The sequence below is a fragment of the Bacillus rossius genome, chromosome 14, assembly GCF_032445375.1.
Source record: "Bacillus rossius redtenbacheri isolate Brsri chromosome 14, Brsri_v3, whole genome shotgun sequence".
Lineage (NCBI taxonomy): Eukaryota > Metazoa > Arthropoda > Insecta > Phasmatodea > Bacillidae > Bacillus > Bacillus rossius.
In genome coordinates this window covers 48,718,432-48,739,013 of record NC_086341.1, presented here as the reverse complement: position 1 = coordinate 48,739,013, position 20,582 = coordinate 48,718,432, and positions in this window count along the sequence as shown.

The window sequence follows — 20,582 nt, the reverse complement described above, 5'->3', positions numbered from 1 at the left end:
TGATGCAACCCTGGGCACCAGAAGTATGGAATTCCATAAACTCTGGAGCATAATGTAGGGCTTTTCTCAAGGCACTCCTATTACGTACTACTGTCTTCATTCAACTGCTGTTCTATCTTTATCTCATATCAAATGCCAACTCTGTGCAAAGATGTGCTGCCAATAACCACAAAGTAGTGGTCTCACTACATGACATTATAAGATAAATCATTCCATGTGCAGTGGGTTTGGTTAAATTGTAATTATAACATTTCTACTTGTCTCTAGTATCACATTTCTTTTTTGTCATTCCTTCCACAACAGTATACTCGTTAGGACATCGATAAATGGTAAATGTTAAGCAGAACCCGTATTCTGAAATATTATTATTAAAAATTCCAAAATAACTTCATTCTATGCTCTTCACCTTCCTGAATTTAATAAAAAAACTGAGATAAAATTCCAATTAGTTTAGGAGTAATCGCCATTTTCATTTCCCATGTAAAAACATGTGCATTCATTCTGTTGTTACCATTTTGTGCTTCCAATACAGTGTAATTCATTTCTTTTTTACATTAATAACAACCTAAATATTTCTGAATTTGCAAAAGAAATTATGTGAGTCCCTACTGTTTAACCAAGCTCTTGCGTCAACCCTTGACAGGGATGTTTTTTAGCAGTATGGAGGCGCAGACCGCCAACTTGATTACATGCGATAGCACGTAAATTGACGTTTAAAAGGAATAAAAATATTAAAGGAAATGTCGTATACAACGTAAGCATAGAATAGAATAAATTTATTTGGGGATTTTTAATAATATTAACATGCAAGAAACCTTTATTTGGTATTATCTATGTATGTGACATAATAAACCTTATCTTCAGAAACTAAGGCTTTATGAAGCACAAAACATGACTTAGATATTTACATGAATTAATACATAGATTTGAATAAGAGGTAATGTTGAAGGTTAAACAATGTTCATGCAAAGAGGTTGCTAAGAGGTTGCTAAGAGGTTAAAACCAATATCACCACAGTACGTTTTTAATAATTACTTTATCATTAAGACAACTGTTGTAGTCACCAAAAATACATTTCCTTAAGTTAGTTACCTAAACACCAAAACATCGAAACTGCTCATTAAATTATGATCCCATCATTACATTAAAAAAAATATGTTGCATGAATCAATTTTTTGTATCAATAAGTAGCGTTATACAAGCAAAATATTGATTTAAGTTGTCAGAACTGCTGAAGCAAAATTGTAAAAGAAGCAATTTAAACAACACATAGGTACAGGAAAAGCAGTTGGTACAGAACCTTTTGCAAGTGAGGTGGAAAAGCAGGAAATATAGTTGGAAGAGCATTCTCCCATAGTCTCACATAGCACAGAGATGTCCTGTCGAAACACTCATCAGCAATGTGAGAAGAGCATAAAACACTCCTAGTTGACGGTTCCCAGTTTTTCCTTCGCACAGCTTTTATCCACTGCTGTCGCTTCTCCAAGTCTTTCGGAAACCTGAAAAGATACCATTGCACATGTTAGAAACAGTAATTAACCCTCCGTCAGGCGCAATGTCGGGAGTCGCGAGTTTGGTCGCAATGTGCCCAGTAGGCACACATTAAAAAAAAATAATAAATTGCTGTGAAAAAAATGTTTTTATTTTACAAAACTGTTTCTGTACATATTTAGAATGCGTATACGCGTATTTGCCAAGTCTTGGATGTAAAATAAGTTGGCCATAATAACAAATTTAATCAACAACCATAAATTGATAAACATTTATTTTATTTTATTTTATTATTTCTGAACTACATTCTTTGCTGTGTAAACGTAGTTGGAAGATATAAAAAAGACATATATTACACAAAAAAAATTATAATACATTTTTTAAAAAGGTTTTGGCTTTCTACACATCTGCAAAGATGACACCTAAAATTTACAGGATTCAGTTCCTAAATAAATCTATATAATGTTGTCTTGCATATATAATAATTTTTTAACGTTTTATTTCATTATGAAGCACTACTAGAAAACATAATACATTTATGTAACACTAGAAAACAACGGATCACTTAACTTACATATTTTAGCTTCTAATTTAGCAGCAAATATAACAACCACAATCTACATATTTCAATTCCTAAAAACTCTCTTTTTCATGTTTTATGTTTTTGCTGTTTTTTCCTCTCACTTAAAAAAAATACAGGAAGACATAAGACATACATGGAAGAAAACAATTAATCACTTAATATTTGAGGCAGTTTTTGGCTGTTTATTTGTCACTAATGATGGCACCCAAATTTCACACATTTTAGTTCTAAAGTTGTCTTTCACTTTCAATGTTTTCATAATCATTTTATTCATCATAAAACACTAATGCATTACATAAGACTTATATTGCAATGAATAGGGATATGTATCACTTTTTTTTTACCAAATTATGCTTTTTATAGAGCAGAAAATCTTTACAATACATATTACCTGACAAAATCATTCTGTAAATTAAGCGAGTTAGGAAAACAAAAATATTCAGTCAATCATGAACCACCTATCATCTGAAGGCAATGATAGTTACTCACTGAGTGCTGAAAAACAAGTATCACATACATAATTTGCATGAGACAGACAAAGTGCCCGCTTACATTTTCTGCATTCGTACTTTGACAGTCTTCTTATTCCAGTTTCTGCGGTGCATGCAGAACATCGTCGTCGTTTCGATGATGATGATGTTGAAGGTGATGGATCAGGTTCATCATCTGGCAATGGTCGATATCTTTTTAGCCTTTGCTGTAAATCCAAGGGCATGCCAATCGTTTTTACACTCCTTCGACGAAGTTCGCCAATCACCAACTCATGTGACAGTTGTTTCAGAAAAATTCTTCTCCTCATTGCAGCAAGGCCATTACCAAGGTAAATAACTTGGGAATTGATGCCAGCTATGTTCAGCATAAAAAACAAAATGAGCATTGGCCATCTTTTGGTGTTTCTAGCCACATTGTACGTTGAGCACATCTGGTCAGCCGTATCTACACCACCCTTTGTTGAGTTGTAGAATGTTATTATTTCTGGTTTATTTTGTTCACCAGAATTTGGGTCTATTGCACTGTCATCATGAAGCGTTGAAACAAGAATGACGTATTTATGTGGTTTTGGAATATATGATACAATAGTCATTCCCTCACAAAATCCAAAAACACTGGTATGTGTTTTCCTCCCTTTTGTAGCGACGAAAGAAGGCGGGAGCTCTTTTTTATTTTTTTTCAAGGTACCAACATATGAGAGTTTCTTATCTTTCAGTTGGCGGACAAGAGTTAAGTCACTAAACCAATTATCTGACGTAATGTTGCGTCCACTACCAAACAAGGGTTCAGCCAATCTTGTCACTACATCAGCTGGCTTATAACTTTGCGCGAATTGCCCTTCCGGCTGCTTTCCTGGATAGATTTCCATATTATGGGTGTAAATCATTTTTGCATCAACTAGAGAAAAAACTTTCAAGCCATACTTATTTGGTTTGGAAGGTATATATTGTCTGAAAGGACATCGACCACGAAATCCTGGAAGCATTTCGTCAATTGTCACATTCTTCCCAAGAGAATAACTGCTCTTGCAATTCTTCACAAATTTTTCAAAAATCTCCCGAATCGGTGCAAGGCGATCTGTTGCTTTTCTCTGTAATCTAGTACTACGATCATCAAATCTTACACAACGAACTAGAGTTTTGAATCTTTTTATATTCATCACTATTCCAAATTTTTCGATGCCGTCACCATCAGTCCCCCACAATTCTTCCAAACTCTGCCGATTCCCTCGATAAGCTCCTGCTAAGTACACGAGTCCAAAGAAAGCCCTCATTTCTATTATGTCTGTTGTTTTTATATCTCTTTCTCTCGAAAATGATTCTGTAATGCTTTCAATGTGCTGATTGGTGAATCTGACAATATCATCTAACATGTCATCAGAAAAGAAGTTGTCCCAACAATCAACAGCAGATTTTGCGTTTCTGGCATCCCCTATTACTCCAGGCAGTCTAGTAACAATGTTGTGTGGTGGCCTTCGCACTTGTCTCTTAGGAGGAGTACTTCTCCACTTTGTCTGATTGTCTTTCCCCCAAAAGAAATTAGTACCTTCGTCATCTTCTTCATCACTGCTACCCTCATCTTCATTCTCCTGCTCACTTTCCGAGTCAGAATCGCGTTCTTCCTCCCCATCTTCAGATGCAATGTCACTTTTTTCGCCAAAATCTTCATTACTTTCATCATCATCCTCCAGCAAATAGTCCGTAATTTCTTTCCAATGATCAGGGTTATTCAAATCATAGAATTTTAGTGACATTTTTCATGAAAACCTGCCACAAAATAAAATGTATATCATATGTGGGCGCAATGTGTCTGACAAACACAGGGCAAAAACATGCATGTAATAAACATAACAAACACTAAATTTCAGTGCAATATCTTATAAAATGTACAAAATCATCAATTTACTATATATAATTGAAAAGTACACACTTCACAAATTATGATGAGTTCGGGCGCAATGTGCTTCTCAGGCCACTTTGCCACATGCGAGCATAATATTTGGTTTAACACTAACTCACATATACACACTGAAAGAACAATGAAAGTAGGTAATTATAGTATGTATGGGGACACCGGTGGGTGGTGGGGGAGCCGGGGAGCCACGGCGGCCATCTTGGTTTACGTCACTTCCGGCGACCATCTTGGATTACGTCATTTCCGGCGGCCATCTTGGATTACATCACTTCCTGCAGCAATCTTGGATTTGACCTTGACCTTTGAACCCGGAGGCCATTTTGTTTTTCTAGAACTTTCCTCCATTTTGTTTTCTAGATCATTCCGCCATTTTGAGTTTCGTCCGCCATCTTGAAAATCTTTATTTACTATCCGATTTTAATGAAAAAAATTTAAAATTTAAAAAAATTAAATAATCAAAATTTTTAAATAAAATTAAAAATATTATTTAATAAAATTCTAATTAAAAACCTACGCATCGAACACCCCACTCCTCTAAATTACAAATACATCATCTAGCACCCCCACCCCTCTGTTACAATGACATCGTCATCGAACACCCCACTCATTCCTGTTACAATTTTTCATTACATCCACCATCTTGGAAAATCATAATTATTAACTTAGAAAATCAGGAAAAAAAATATACCATCGTTGTCTGCTGGAGGCAGCCATCTTATTTAGTGGAGACTACCATCTTGATTTCATCTGGTGGGTGTCGTCATCGGTTGTAGGTTTCTAAAGTATGTTAGTGTATGTAAGGTCGAGTTACAATTCTCTACCAACATTGTTATGAACCTTATAGACCAAAATCCACAGAATCCACAAGATCCACAAAATCCACAGTCATTTTGTTGTTGTAACCGACATTTTTTCTTAAAGTCTTATCACTTATAGGTTTTAACTAAAATATATGTTATCAATACTGTCGTTGTGGATGCGTTAGTTAAAGTAATGATAATTTAAAAAACATTTATTACTCCATCTTAGCTGACCAGAAATTTTTCATAGTCCTATCATACATGTAAACATACTAAATAAATTAATGTTTGTGTATTCGTGTTTAAAACTGCATGGAAGCAGATATTTAGGTGTTTGTGTATGATAACATTTCTTAGTGTTCGTGTTTGCGTTCCTGTGTTTAAAAGCTGCATGGAAGCAGATATTTTAGGTGTTTGTGTCTAATTACATGATCATTTTACGATATCAAATTAAGTATAAGTACCTTGAGGAATATAGGGCATTAATTAAAAAAAATAATAAGCGATATGTAGGTAAAATTATATTTACTGAATCAAAGAAATATATTGTACAAAACAAAACCCTCAAGGAGAGAAAAATATACTTGTCAAACGAAGCTATAAAAAAAACAGAAACTATATACAAAAACGAAAACTGTTTACAACAAAAAGACTGGAACTATACAACAGATAATTCATCTCCAACATAGCCGTGGGGAACCGTATGGATGCCATCCTCACATATTTGGCGCTTATCATCCTCCCATGTTATGGCCAGCTTATTTGTGCTCTCGCTATAGAGCACCTGCTGCCTCGAGCGTATGGCCCTAACTGCTACCCGTCGTGTGTGGTGATCGTGCAGGGCATCCAGGTAGTCACTGAATGTTATGCGGTTTTTGACCACACACCGCTGGATACCCTTGGCCTTCTTCTCAACTTTGTCACCACACTTGTATGCATACAGTTTGGCCCGCAGACCGACAAACTCACTCATCACTTTCCCCCCACACTCATCCTTAAACTTTCCGACAACCTTTTTGTTGATGGGGGAGAAGCAAGGGTGGTCGGAAGGGTAGCAGCTGGTGTCGAACTTCTCCATGAGTGTAGGATCGGCTTTGAGGTCATGGTAGAAATCATCGGTTTGTATCTCGTATACGAAACTATCGGTGTCCATGTATGCCAGATGAATGTTTTCTGCATATCTGGGTTTCATTGTGCTGTAATGGAAGTCGTACATGAGTGTTTTTGAGAGATCAAGTACTGCGAGTCCGGCATAGATTGGCTTATCGAAAATTATGGTCTCATGGTTCAGGTGGACTAGAGTCAAGTTCGGTTCATACATTGTGCGGTCCTTGAAGGATGGACGACACACCAGTTTCTTGAAACGCTTCTCGGAACATACCAACTCCATTTTGAGCCTCCGCCTCTTGTTCTCCATCAGTTTCCCGAAAGTACTGTTTACAGCGAGCTTAAAGAACTCCTTCTCGAATTCGTTGGCTGCAGCCTTGCGCTTATTGGTGTTGAGCTTAATGTATGGCTCCAACCACGCCGACTGCTCAAACTGGAGGACTCTGTGTACCTTAGTAACTATCAACCCATGTGATACTGCTTGCTGGAGGTTTCTGTAGTGTACAATGTAATGTTCCTTAATTTCTAGTGTTGTCATTAGCTTTGATTGTTTGGAGCCGGGCGGACATTGATTGATGGGGAGAAACGGAAGGTCTTTGTGACTTTCGTGGAGTTCAGTAGGGTACTCCACGTCACATTCGATAATGTACCCGATAGGAGAATTTTCTGGAATAGTCATGACATCAATAGATGTGTCTGACCATTTGAAATGTCGAATCGGAAGCGACAGCGACATCGCCCACCCGTATAAATTATTTGCATCAATGTACTGTAGATATGTGGATGGCTTGGACACATCATGTGTCTCAGGAACGTATTTGTTGTTACCCACACAATGACGTTTGATGCTTTGCGCTACACCCCCACGAATACCTGCTTCCACAAACATATACATATCGTAATCTGTCAGAAGCTCGAGTTGTACTCCTGTGGTGCGAAGCATCGCATCGAAAGCGAACCCAGGACAGGAAATGTAGTGTGACGGGTCTAGACTGTACGTCTCCAAGCAAAGACTGCGAAAATTCTCGAATACGTCCGCCAAAATCAGGACATCCGTCTTTAGGTACAAGTCAGCGTACTCCCCCAAAGTAGCACACTGAAACTTGTCCCAGACATTTTGTGCGTAAGCGTAATCCGCCTCGGAAATACCAGAATCAGTCAGAATATTAAAGAACTCATCGATAGATGGAAGACTAGTATCGTCTAGTCGAGCAAAAGAATCAACGAAGTCGTAGGGGAAGACTCCCTTGCGAGTAACCAACTCCAACTCATCAGGAGCGAAAAACTTAGCAGTACTGACAAACTTGTCTGCAGGCAAGAACTCTGCGAGCGAAGCAAGACCCCGACTCATGAAACGGAACGTATCGACAAACTGAATGCTGAACTTATCATGCAACTTCTTGGAAAAAGTTATCAACTTCTCTTCCGAATTAGGAATGATGAAGATGTCTTTAGTGTCGTACCCCAACTTCCTGATAATGAAGTTCTGGTCGTACGCCAGGTTGTGGAAGAACACAATCATCTTTTTCGGTCTGCGCCTGAGAAGGTTGCAGTCATTACATGCAGGTCCAATAAATTCGCCGGTGAAGTGATTATGATCACGAACTTTCTTTACGACCCCTCCAAACTTTCCTCCACAGTAGCAACAACACCTTGCTTGCAGAAAAGCAGTGTTTTGTGCATGTGTGAGCGGAGTCATAGGAACAGACATAGAAAATATTTTCTGCACGTCATGTCCAATATCCACAATGCGGGATATGAATTTATCTTCTGCGTCACAACCGCGATACACTTCAGGCTGTGAAGGAAGTGAAGAAGTGAGGTGTACTGGAATCACGGAGTTATCTGCTTTCACGTAAATGCAGTAGCTGTACGCTTTATGCTTTTGATACTGCAGTGTGTATGCTTCATCAGGATTCGGGTGACATGTATGGATTTTCTCCAGAATAGCTTCAAAGTCGCAATATACCACGATGGGCATTTTATCACTGTGATGGAAGTTTTTGAACTTCAAAACAGGAGGCAAACCATTTTCATCAACCTGGGGCATTTCCATCCTAACAGCAGCATACTGTTTACAGAGCTCACTGTGTTTTTCCAAACACTGAAGACCAGTAAGCCCGCTAACCCTATCCTGATCATCATAATGCTTGAAGCATCTTTTGCAAACATGAATAGCCTCAGTGTGTGTAGTGATTTGGGACCGAACCAGAGCAGAAAAATTATTGATGTAGGCGAAATGGGACGAATTGTCATTGACCAAGAGCAGAAGATCGAAATGATGTTCTTTTTCTTCAGGAGCAACTCGTGCAGGAACAACATTCAGATTCTCGTCGATACTGTAAATGTTGATGGAGACTCCGGGGTTCTGTTTTTCAAACAGCGGTATTTGCTTGATTGGAGTAGGGGAGTCAATGTTGTTGAAGTTGAACTTCCCCTCCAAGTCATGGTAGCGCTGGTTGACACGTTCAGGATGCTCACCTTCCACGTACTTAACAAGAATTGACCACTTGAAGCACATGTGGTCTTCGAGGTTTTGCGGATTGATCACAGCGTATTTGTCTTTGATGGAAGTAGGTAATTCAATGTAGGAGCTGGCACGGAGTGGATCAAGCTTGTTTATTCGGAGTTGAAGTCGCTTAACGGCCGACAAAGTCCATCCGGACCCCTTACCCATGTAATCTTCCTCCTCCTTGCAGATCTTGGAGATGGACTCGGTAACTGCCTCCTCCACCTCATGAACTGCGTAGAGGGGAACATTCATGGTTTTGAAGGCCCTCTTGTCTTCACAGGCATCTACTGGTTTTTCGTAGTCGCACTCAAGAACGACATTAAACTTCAGCGGTCCATTCTCTTCAATCTCCTCCTCAAGTTGGCTTATTATTTTTGCCTTGATGGAGTCCAGGTACGTACAAATGTCCTTGGCAGAACTTGACGTATTTACAGCAACGTAAGTCTTCAAGTTGCCCTTGAATCCCACTTCGGCGGTGATGAAGCCATGGGTATTGGCCAAACCCGCGCCGGTCACCACCTTTGTTCGGCTGGTCGATGGTTTAGGCAGTACTGCTGGCTTAACTGCTGCCATCCTCTGCTTCTTTGTTGGAGGCGGAGCAGGCCCCTTGCACACCTTAATGTGGTTGCGAAGAGTGTCAGCCCTGACGAACTCTTTAGCACAGTTCGTGCAGGAATGTGCTATGCGGTTAGGGTTAAGACCGCAAGCCGACTTCTCATGTAGTCTGGCGACATCAGCACGGGCGAAGGCCTTATAGCAGAAGCTACACCGGGTGCCTGATGTCGTGGCGACAGCACCAGTACATGTTGACAGGTGCTGCTGCATCTTGTCGCTGCGTGCGACCATCTTGCCACATAGGTGGCACTGCTGGTAGTCACGATGCTGGTTCTCGGCACACTGTCGCTCGTGCCGGTAGCGGTTCTTAGCTGCCGTGAAGGTAGCAGAGCAGAAACGGCATTTCTGCGCGGTAAATGCCATCTCGACAATCGGTAGACTGGTCTCAACGTACGGAACACGCGAAGGAAGCTCGACGTACGGAGAACTATAACATAAGAATAAAGAAAACAATGTAGCTAGATGTTACATGAAAACAAACATATCCTCAAAACTCTAGCCTCAAGCTTTCTAACCTAAACTACTAGCAATGTTACTAAATAAAAAAGTTGCAAACATAACCTCAAAACTCTAGCCCTCAAGCTTTCTAACCTAACTTGATAGCAATGTAATAAATAAAAAAGTTACAAACATAACCTCAAAACTCTAGCCATCAAGCTTAATAACCTAACTTGATAGCAATGTTACTAAATAAAAAAAGTTGCAAACATAACCTCAAAACTCTAGCCCTCAAGCTTACTAACCTAAACTGTTAGCAATGTTACTAAATAAAAAAAAGTTACAAACATAACCTCAAAGCTACTCCTTCATTCATGTACAATCCTAAAAATGCTAGAATATTTAAAGTACTGATAAAAGTCAAAGCTGAAAAATATTCAATGTTAACTAAAAATGATTGATTACATAACCTCAAAACTACTCTAATGCACAACCCAAAAATGCTAGAATTTTAAAGTACTGTTAAAAGTTTAAGCTAAACAATTCCTGGTTACCCACACATAAGTGTACAGAGAAAAAACTAGTTAGCTGATAACCTACGAAAAAGCTGAGAAACATTCAATGTTAACGAAACATGTAGCATACCTCAGAAAAAGATGAAGTGGAGCTGTAGAACACAAAGTAGCGTTGGCGGTAGAAATCGTGGTAGCAGCTAAACTCACACACGAACTAGCTCACTCAAACTCCAAGAACACAATGAAGCTCCGACAGCTAATCCCGGCCTTTTATAGCCGCGGACCTGCTTGTTCTTGGAAAAACCATTAGGAACATAGTATTTTTACCGAACCTACCAATAAGAATATAGTATGTGGAGGGGAAGTACCATTGTCTTCGGAAAAACCCAGCATGACTCATGCGCAGGTCGTAGCAGGTCTGTGAGGGTTGGGAGGTAGAAATGTAGGTAATAACTTAACATAGGAAACCACTCTCGGGTAAAACCACTAATGACCTAGGTGATGAGAGATTAGGTCGCGAGGCACTTCATGCATCGTGACTCATCACTCAGGAATGTCGTCTCGCAGTGCCGAGGGGACCCGAACAATAGACTTGACCGTGCATGTCACAACAGATCCATTAGTCGCCCGACTTTGTGGCGCCATGAGGCGCTCAGGTAGCAGTCATGGTCTACGGCAACAGACTCGTTAAAGTTTCATTACGAAGCACTCAAGCTGAGTTCGAGGAAAATACAGCTAAATATTCATTATAGATATGTAAGGAAATAAATAAAAAATAAATCGGGTAAGTTTAATACATTTGTTAAAAGTAAGAACACATTACAAAACTACAACATTAAAAATTTAACCTACATTTATTATGACCAACATTCGTTTAAAATTTTTTAGCATTTCATTGCGAACAATCAGTTGAACATCCACAGAATGACACATTTTGCTGATGTTCCAGGAACAAACCCTTTTCACAACCATTTAAGGAGACTTTCCTTAAGCTCTCTTTTCATTGGTCAAATAAAACATCTCCCTCTCTTCCCCTCATACAATGATGCTGCTTCACCATCACGCTAAAATTCTGTAAGACCAAACAAAATATACTTCCCTTAAACCTTATGGTAGAAATTTCATCCTAGGATGCTGTTACTGCATCTAGAAATTAAAAATTATATTATCTCATACAGGTTTTATTTACATGTTAGACTTAACCATCCTACCACACACTGGCTCACACTTACACGCACATGCGTGCGCATGCGTGCACTGAGATGAAATACATACTTGCCCACATAATGTACTTTTATTTACAAAGGCAACATATTAAAACACATAATATTTAAATTTTGTGTAGATTGGATGGTACCAGGAAACCATACTGCAAAACGAGCGGACAACACTTGAGTCTTTACTATGATTGGGCTGACGGATTGCCTCTGAACGCCCTTACCTTCAACGACTTAGAATTAATACTTTTATCCATCAAAAAACAAAACAGTTTTACTAAGCAAACATACACCCCACACCCCTCAAAAAATTGTTATTACACAGGGCATTATTTACATGGCAGGAGACCGCATATACGAAGTGCGCAGCTTCAGGTTAGAAATATTGATTAAAATAACTGCTAAAGATGATAATTTGTTTATGAAAAAACTGCACATGAAATACAGACACTTGGTTATTTACACACACATACATACATACATACATACATACATACATACATACACCCTGCATCGCTTCAGATGGAAGTACGATATTTTGAAAACCACTCAAGACTTACATCTGTTTATGAAAAGGAGCTAAAAATTAAAAATTTTCAAAGTTAATTTTAGAGATGAAACATCATGTGCAAGTCCTTGCATGCGAGAACATTTTATTACGCAATTATCTTCATTTTTCCCAAACCATAGGTCTGATGTCTGGATACCACACAAATCTCATACTTAACATATGCACTACGAGATGACTGCGCGCCAGTCCAAGCCCCCTGCGCTTAGAGACGAAACTGCACTAGAAGCGTTAGCAAGCATTGCAATTATCTCGCTTCAGTAATGCAGATTCACCTCTGACTAGGTGGACCTCCTGAAACACTAAACATAGGACAGTGAAACACATTAAAATAATGCATTTCAAAATAATTGAATAATATAAAACACTGCATATTTCTCTAGAATCACCACGCAACTGACAGCCCTTTCAATCACAATTCTGCGAATGCTATCACAGAATGTTATATTAAGAAAGAAAGGATCATTCATTCCTTCATTATGGAACACAGTAATACATCACATGAAGAGAAACAAAAAAGGAACACACTTCGTTCTTAGACTCGTGCCGCCTCCTTGACAGAGAGAAAAGTTTTTACACATAAAATAGTATATATTTCTTTTCCAGCGATGAAGCTGTACTAATATCACCTTGACAAGCTTAGATGATCTAGGGAGAGACAAAGTAAATTAATTAACAATAAAAAAGTCGACTAAAATCATTTACAAACAATATACTTAATATTTCTTCGATTACATATTTTTCTCAATTTAATAAATGTGTGAACACAAAAATTTCCTTAAATCACTATTTATCAATTTTAAACTCTCATGTACATCAGGAAAAAATATATAGTTTCAGGCATTATTAGTTGTAATGTAAAAAATTCAAAACAGTTTCTTTGTGGGATGTGGAATGCTCACTCACGATCGAAAAAAGGAGGTGCTTCGCTGTAACACAAGGGGAGGGGGAAACCATCTTTAAAGTTGTTGTTGCTCATATATTTGGATATATAGTAATCAAGCAAGTAATAACATTTGGTGGTATAATCTCCGGCTGATTAAAGTTTATTTGCTAACATGAATTCACAAATTAAACGAATCTCTAAGTACATTTGCTTATCTTTTATAGAAAAAAAATGCACAGATTGATTTTTTATCATGAATAACCAGGAGCACACTAAAAAAACCAACGAAATTCTCGCCAATAATAACCAACAGCACACGAACAATAGAAAAAAAAACATTTTCTCAGTAATCACATACAGCATGCGGAGAAAATCACCAAAATATTGTCAAGAATATCCATTAATACATGTAGAATACCAATAAAGTCTTGACATAAAAAAGGCTGAAGTGCACGGACAAAAATCATCAAATTCTTGTCAGGTAAAAAAAGCAGAAGCACATGAAAAAAAAAACCAACAAAATTCTAACACAGTAAAGTTGAAGCACACGTAGAAATCTATCGAAATTTCATGTGAAAAAATAGGAGCACTCAGAGAAAACCATCAGGGAGAAGATGTTTAAAAACATCATAAATTATCAATTGTTTAAGCAAAGAGTTCACAAGCTGACTTGTGCTAGAACTCTCATGTTGCTTAAGCAAAGAGTTCTGGCACAAGTCAGCTTGTGAACTCTTTGCTTAAACAATTGATAATTTATGATGTTTTTAAACATCTTCTCCCTGATGGTTTTCTCTGAGTGCTCCTATTTTTTCACATGAAATTTCGATAGATTTCTACGTGTGCTTCAACTTTACTGTGTTAGAATTTTGTTGGTTTTTTTTTTTTCATGTGCTTCTGCTTTTTTTACCTGACAAGAATTTGATGATTTTTGTCCGTGCACTTCAGCCTTTTTTATGTCAAGACTTTATTGGTATTCTACATGTATTAATGGATATTCTTGACAATATTTTGGTGATTTTCTCCGCATGCTGTATGTGATTACTGAGAAAATGTTTTTTTTTCTATTGTTCGTGTGCTGTTGGTTATTATTGGCGAGAATTTCGTTGGTTTTTTTAGTGTGCTCCTGGTTATTCATGATAAAAAATCAATCTGTGCATTTTTTTTCTATAAAAGATAAGCAAATGTACTTAGAGATTCGTTTAATTTGTGAATTCATGTTAGCAAATAAACTTTAATCAGCCGGAGATTATACCACCAAATGTTATTACTTGCTTGATTACTATATATCCAAATATATGAGCAACGACAACTTTAAAGATGGTTTCCCCCTCCCCTTGTGTTACAGCGAAGCACCTCCTTTTTTCGATCGTGAGTGAGCATTCCACATCCCACAAAGAAACTGTTTTGAATTTTTTACATTACAACTAATAATGCCTGAAACTATATATTTTTTCCTGATGTACATGAGAGTTTAAAATTGATAAATAGTGATTTAAGGAAATTTTTGTGTTCACACATTTATTAAATTGAGAAAAAATATGTAATCGAAGAAATATTAAGTATATTGTTTGTAAATGATTTTAGTCGACTTTTTTATTGTTAATTAATTTACTTTGTCTCTCCCTAGATCATCTAAGCTTGTCAAGGTGATATTAGTACAGCTTCATCGCTGGAAAAGAAATATATACTATTTTATGTGTAAAAACTTTTCTCTCTGTCAAGGAGGCGGCACGAGTCTAAGAACGAAGTGTGTTCCTTTTTTGTTTCTCTTCATGTGATGTATTACTGTGTTCCATAATGAAGGAATGAATGATCCTTTCTTTCTTAATATAACATTCTGTGATAGCATTCGCAGAATTGTGATTGAAAGGGCTGTCAGTTGCGTGGTGATTCTAGAGTAATATGCAGTGTTTTATATTATTCAATTATTTTGAAATGCATTATTTTAATGTGTTTCACTGTCCTATGTTTAGTGTTTCAGGAGGTCCACCTAGTCAGAGGTGAATCTGCATTACTGAAGCGAGATAATTGCAATGCTTGCTAACGCTTCTAGTGCAGTTTCGTCTCTAAGCGCAGGGGGCTTGGACTGGCGCGCAGTCATCTCGTAGTGCATATGTTAAGTATGAGATTTGTGTGGTATCCAGACATCAGACCTATGGTTTGGGAAAAATGAAGATAATTGCGTAATAAAATGTTCTCGCATGCAAGGACTTGCACATGATGTTTCATCTCTAAAATTAACTTTGAAAATTTTTAATTTTTAGCTCCTTTTCATAAACAGATGTAAGTCTTGAGTGGTTTTCAAAATATCGTACTTCCATCTGAAGCGATGCAGGGTGTATGTATGTATGTATGTATGTATGTATGTATGTATGTATGTGTGTGTAAATAACCAAGTGTCTGTATTTCATGTGCAGTTTTTTCATAAACAAATTATCATCTTTAGCAGTTATTTTAATCAATATTTCTAACCTGAAGCTGCGCACTTCGTATATGCGGTCTCCTGCCATGTAAATAATGCCCTGTGTAATAACAATTTTTTGAGGGGTGTGGGGTGTATGTTTGCTTAGTAAAACTGTTTTGTTTTTTGATGGATAAAAGTATTAATTCTAAGTCGTTGAAGGTAAGGGCGTTCAGAGGCAATCCGTCAGCCCAATCATAGTAAAGACTCAAGTGTTGTGCGCTCGTTTTGCAGTATGGTTTCCTGGTACCATCCAATCTACACAAAATTTAAATATTATGTGTTTTAATATGTTGCCTTTGTAAATAAAAGTACATTATGTGGGCAAGTATGTATTTCATCTCAGTGCACGCATGCGCACGCATGTGCGTGTAAGTGTGAGCCAGTGTGTGGTAGGATGGTTAAGTCTAACATGTAAATAAAACCTGTATGAGATAATATAATTTTTAATTTCTAGATGCAGTAACAGCATCCTAGGATGAAATTTCTACCATAAGGTTTAAGGGAAGTATATTATGTTTGGTCTTACAGAATTTTAGCGTGATGGTGAAGCAGCATCATTGTATGAGGGGAAGAGAGGGAGATGTTTTATTTGACCAATGAAAAGAGAGCTTAAGGAAAGTCTCCTTAAATGGTTGTGAAAAGGGTTTGTTCCTGGAACATCAGCAAAATGTGTCATTCTGTGGATGTTCAACTGATTGTTCGCAATGAAATGCTAAAAAATTTTAAACGAATGTTGGTCATAATAAATGTAGGTTAAATTTTTAATGTTGTAGTTTTGTAATGTGTTCTTACTTTTAACAAATGTATTAAACTTACCCGATTTATTTTTTATTTATTTCCTTACATATCTATAATGAATATTTAGCTGTATTTTCCTCGAACTCAGCTTGAGTGCTTCGTAATGAAACTTTAACGAGTCTGTTGCCGTAGACCATGACTGCTACCTGAGCGCCTCATGGCGCCACAAAGTCGGGCGACTAATGGATCTGTTGTGACATGCACGGTCAAGTCTATTGTTCGGGTCCCCTCGGCACTGCGAGACGACATTCCTGAGTGATGAGCCACGATGCATGAAGTGCCTCGCGACCTAATCTCTCATCACCTAGGTCATTAGTGGTTTTACCCGAGAGTGGTTTCCTATGTTAAGTTATTACCTACATTTCTACCTCCCACCCCTCACAGACCTGCTACGACCTGCGCATGAGTCATGCTGGGTTTTTCCGAAGACAATGGTACTTCCCCTCCACATACTATATTCTTATTGGTAGGTTCGGTAAAAATACTATGTTCCTAATGGTTTTTCCAAGAACAAGCAGGTCCGCGGCTATAAAAGGCCGGGATTAGCTGTCGGAGCTTCATTGTGTTCTTGGAGTTTGAGTGAGCTAGTTCGTGTGTGAGTTTAGCTGCTACCACGATTTCTACCGCCAACGCTACTTTGTGTTCTACAGCTCCACTTCATCTTTTTCTGAGGTATGCTACATGTTTCGTTAACATTGAATGTTTCTCAGCTTTTTCGTAGGTTATCAGCTAACTAGTTTTTTCTCTGTACACTTATGTGTGGGTAACCAGGAATTGTTTAGCTTAAACTTTTAACAGTACTTTAAAATTCTAGCATTTTTGGGTTGTGCATTAGAGTAGTTTTGAGGTTATGTAATCAATCATTTTTAGTTAACATTGAATATTTTTCAGCTTTGACTTTTATCAGTACTTTAAATATTCTAGCATTTTTAGGATTGTACATGAATGAAGGAGTAGCTTTGAGGTTATGTTTGTAACTTTTTTTTATTTAGTAACATTGCTAACAGTTTAGGTTAGTAAGCTTGAGGGCTAGAGTTTTGAGGTTATGTTTGCAACTTTTTTTATTTAGTAACATTGCTATCAAGTTAGGTTATTAAGCTTGATGGCTAGAGTTTTGAGGTTATGTTTGTAACTTTTTTATTTATTACATTGCTATCAAGTTAGGTTAGAAAGCTTGAGGGCTAGAGTTTTGAGGTTATGTTTGCAACTTTTTTATTTAGTAACATTGCTAGTAGTTTAGGTTAGAAAGCTTGAGGCTAGAGTTTTGAGGATATGTTTGTTTTCATGTAACATCTAGCTACATTGTTTTCTTTATTCTTATGTTATAGTTCTCCGTACGTCGAGCTTCCTTCGCGTGTTCCGTACGTTGAGACCAGTCTACCGATTGTCGAGATGGCATTTACCGCGCAGAAATGCCGTTTCTGCTCTGCTACCTTCACGGCAGCTAAGAACCGCTACCGGCACGAGCGACAGTGTGCCGAGAACCAGCATCGTGACTACCAGCAGTGCCACCTATGTGGCAAGATGGTCGCACGCAGCGACAAGATGCAGCAGCACCTGTCAACATGTACTGGTGCTGTCGCCACGACATCAGGCACCCGGTGTAGCTTCTGCTATAAGGCCTTCGCCCGTGCTGATGTCGCCAGACTACATGAGAAGTCGGCTTGCGGTCTTAACCCTAACCGCATAGCACATTCCTGCACGAACTGTGCTAAAGAGTTCGTCAGGGCTGACACTCTTCGCAACCACATTAAGGTGTGCAAGGGGCCTGCTCCGCCTCCAACAAAGAAGCAGAGGATGGCAGCAGTTAAGCCAGCAGTACTGCCTAAACCATCGACCAGCCGAACAAAGGTGGTGACCGGCGCGGGTTTGGCCAATACCCATGGCTTCATCACCGCCGAAGTGGGATTCAAGGGCAACTTGAAGACTTACGTTGCTGTAAATACGTCAAGTTCTGCCAAGGACATTTGTACGTACCTGGACTCCATCAAGGCAAAAATAATAAGCCAACTTGAGGAGGAGATTGAAGAGAATGGACCGCTGAAGTTTAATGTCGTTCTTGAGTGCGACTACGAAAAACCAGTAGATGCCTGTGAAGACAAGAGGGCCTTCAAAACCATGAATGTTCCCCTCTACGCAGTTCATGAGGTGGAGGAGGCAGTTACCGAGTCCATCTCCAAGATCTGCAAGGAGGAGGAAGATTACATGGGTAAGGGGTCCGGATGGACTTTGTCGGCCGTTAAGCGACTTCAACTCCGAATAAACAAGCTTGATCCACTCCGTGCCAGCTCCTACATTGAATTACCTACTTCCATCAAAGACAAATACGCTGTGATCAATCCGCAAAACCTCGAAGACCACATGTGCTTCAAGTGGTCAATTCTTGTTAAGTACGTGGAAGGTGAGCATCCTGAACGTGTCAACCAGCGCTACCATGACTTGGAGGGGAAGTTCAACTTCAACAACATTGACTCCCCTACTCCAATCAAGCAAATACCGCTGTTTGAAAAACAGAACCCCGGAGTCTCCATCAACATTTACAGTATCGACGAGAATCTGAATGTTGTTCCTGCACGAGTTGCTCCTGAAGAAAAAGAACATCATTTCGATCTTCTGCTCTTGGTCAATGACAATTCGTCCCATTTCGCCTACATCAATAATTTTTCTGCTCTGGTTCGGTCCCAAATCACTACACACACTGAGGCTATTCATGTTTGCAAAAGATGCTTCAAGCATTATGATGATCAGGATAGGGTTAGCGGGCTTACTGGTCTTCAGTGTTTGGAAAAACACAGTGAGCTCTGTAAACAGTATGCTGCTGTTAGGATGGAAATGCCCCAGGTTGATGAAAATGGTTTGCCTCCTGTTTTGAAGTTCAAAAACTTCCATCACAGTGATAAAATGCCCATCGTGGTATATTGCGACTTTGAAGCTATTCTGGAGAAAATCCATACATGTCACCCGAATCCTGATGAAGCATACACACTGCAGTATCAAAAGCATAAAGCGTACAGCTACTGCATTTACGTGAAAGCAGATAACTCCGTGATTCCAGTACACCTCACTTCTTCACTTCCTTCACAGCCTGAAGTGTATCGCGGTTGTGACGCAGAAGATAAATTCATATCCCGCATTGTGGATATTGGACATGACGTGCAGAAAATATTTTCTATGTCTGTTCCTATGACTCCGCTCACACATGCACAAAACACTGCTTTTCTGCAAGCAAGGTGTTGTTGCTACTGTGGAGGAAAGTTTGGAGGGGTCGTAAAGAAAGTTCGTGATCATAATCACTTCACCGGCGAATTTATTGGACCTGCATGTAATGACTGCAACCTTCTCAGGCGCAGACCGAAAAAGATGATTGTGTTCTTCCACAACCTGGCGTACGACCAGAACTTCATTATCAGGAAGTTGGGGTACGACACTAAAGACATCTTCATCATTCCTAATTCGGAAGAGAAGTTGATAACTTTTTCCAAGAAGTTGCATGATAAGTTCAGCATTCAGTTTGTCGATACGTTCCGTTTCATGAGTCGGGGTCTTGCTTCGCTCGCAGAGTTCTTGCCTGCAGACAAGTTTGTCAGTACTGCTGAGTTTTTCGCTCCTGATGAGTTGGAGTTGGTTACTCGCAAGGGAGTCTTCCCCTACGACTTCGTTGATTCTTTTGCTCGACTAGACGATACTAGTCTTCCATCTATCGATGAGTTCTTTAATATTCTGACTGATTCTGGTATTTCCGAGGCGGATTACGCTCACGCACAAAATGTCTGGGACAAGTTTCAGTGTGCTACTTTGGGGGAGTACGCTGACTTGTACCTAAAGACGGATGTCCTGATTTTGGCGGACGTATTCGAGAATTTTCGCAGTCTTTGCTTGGAGACGTACAGTCTAGACCCGTCACACTACATTTCCTGTCCTGGGTTCGCTTTCGATGCGATGCTTCGCACCACAGGAGTACAACTCGAGCTTCTGACAGATTACGATATGTATATGTTTGTGGAAGCAGGTATTCGTGGGGGTGTAGCGCAAAGCATCAAACGTCATTGTGTGGGTAACAACAAATACGTTCCTGAGACACATGATGTGTCCAAGCCATCCACATATCTACAGTACATTGATGCAAATAATTTATACGGGTGGGCGATGTCGCTGTCGCTTCCGATTCGACATTTCAAATGG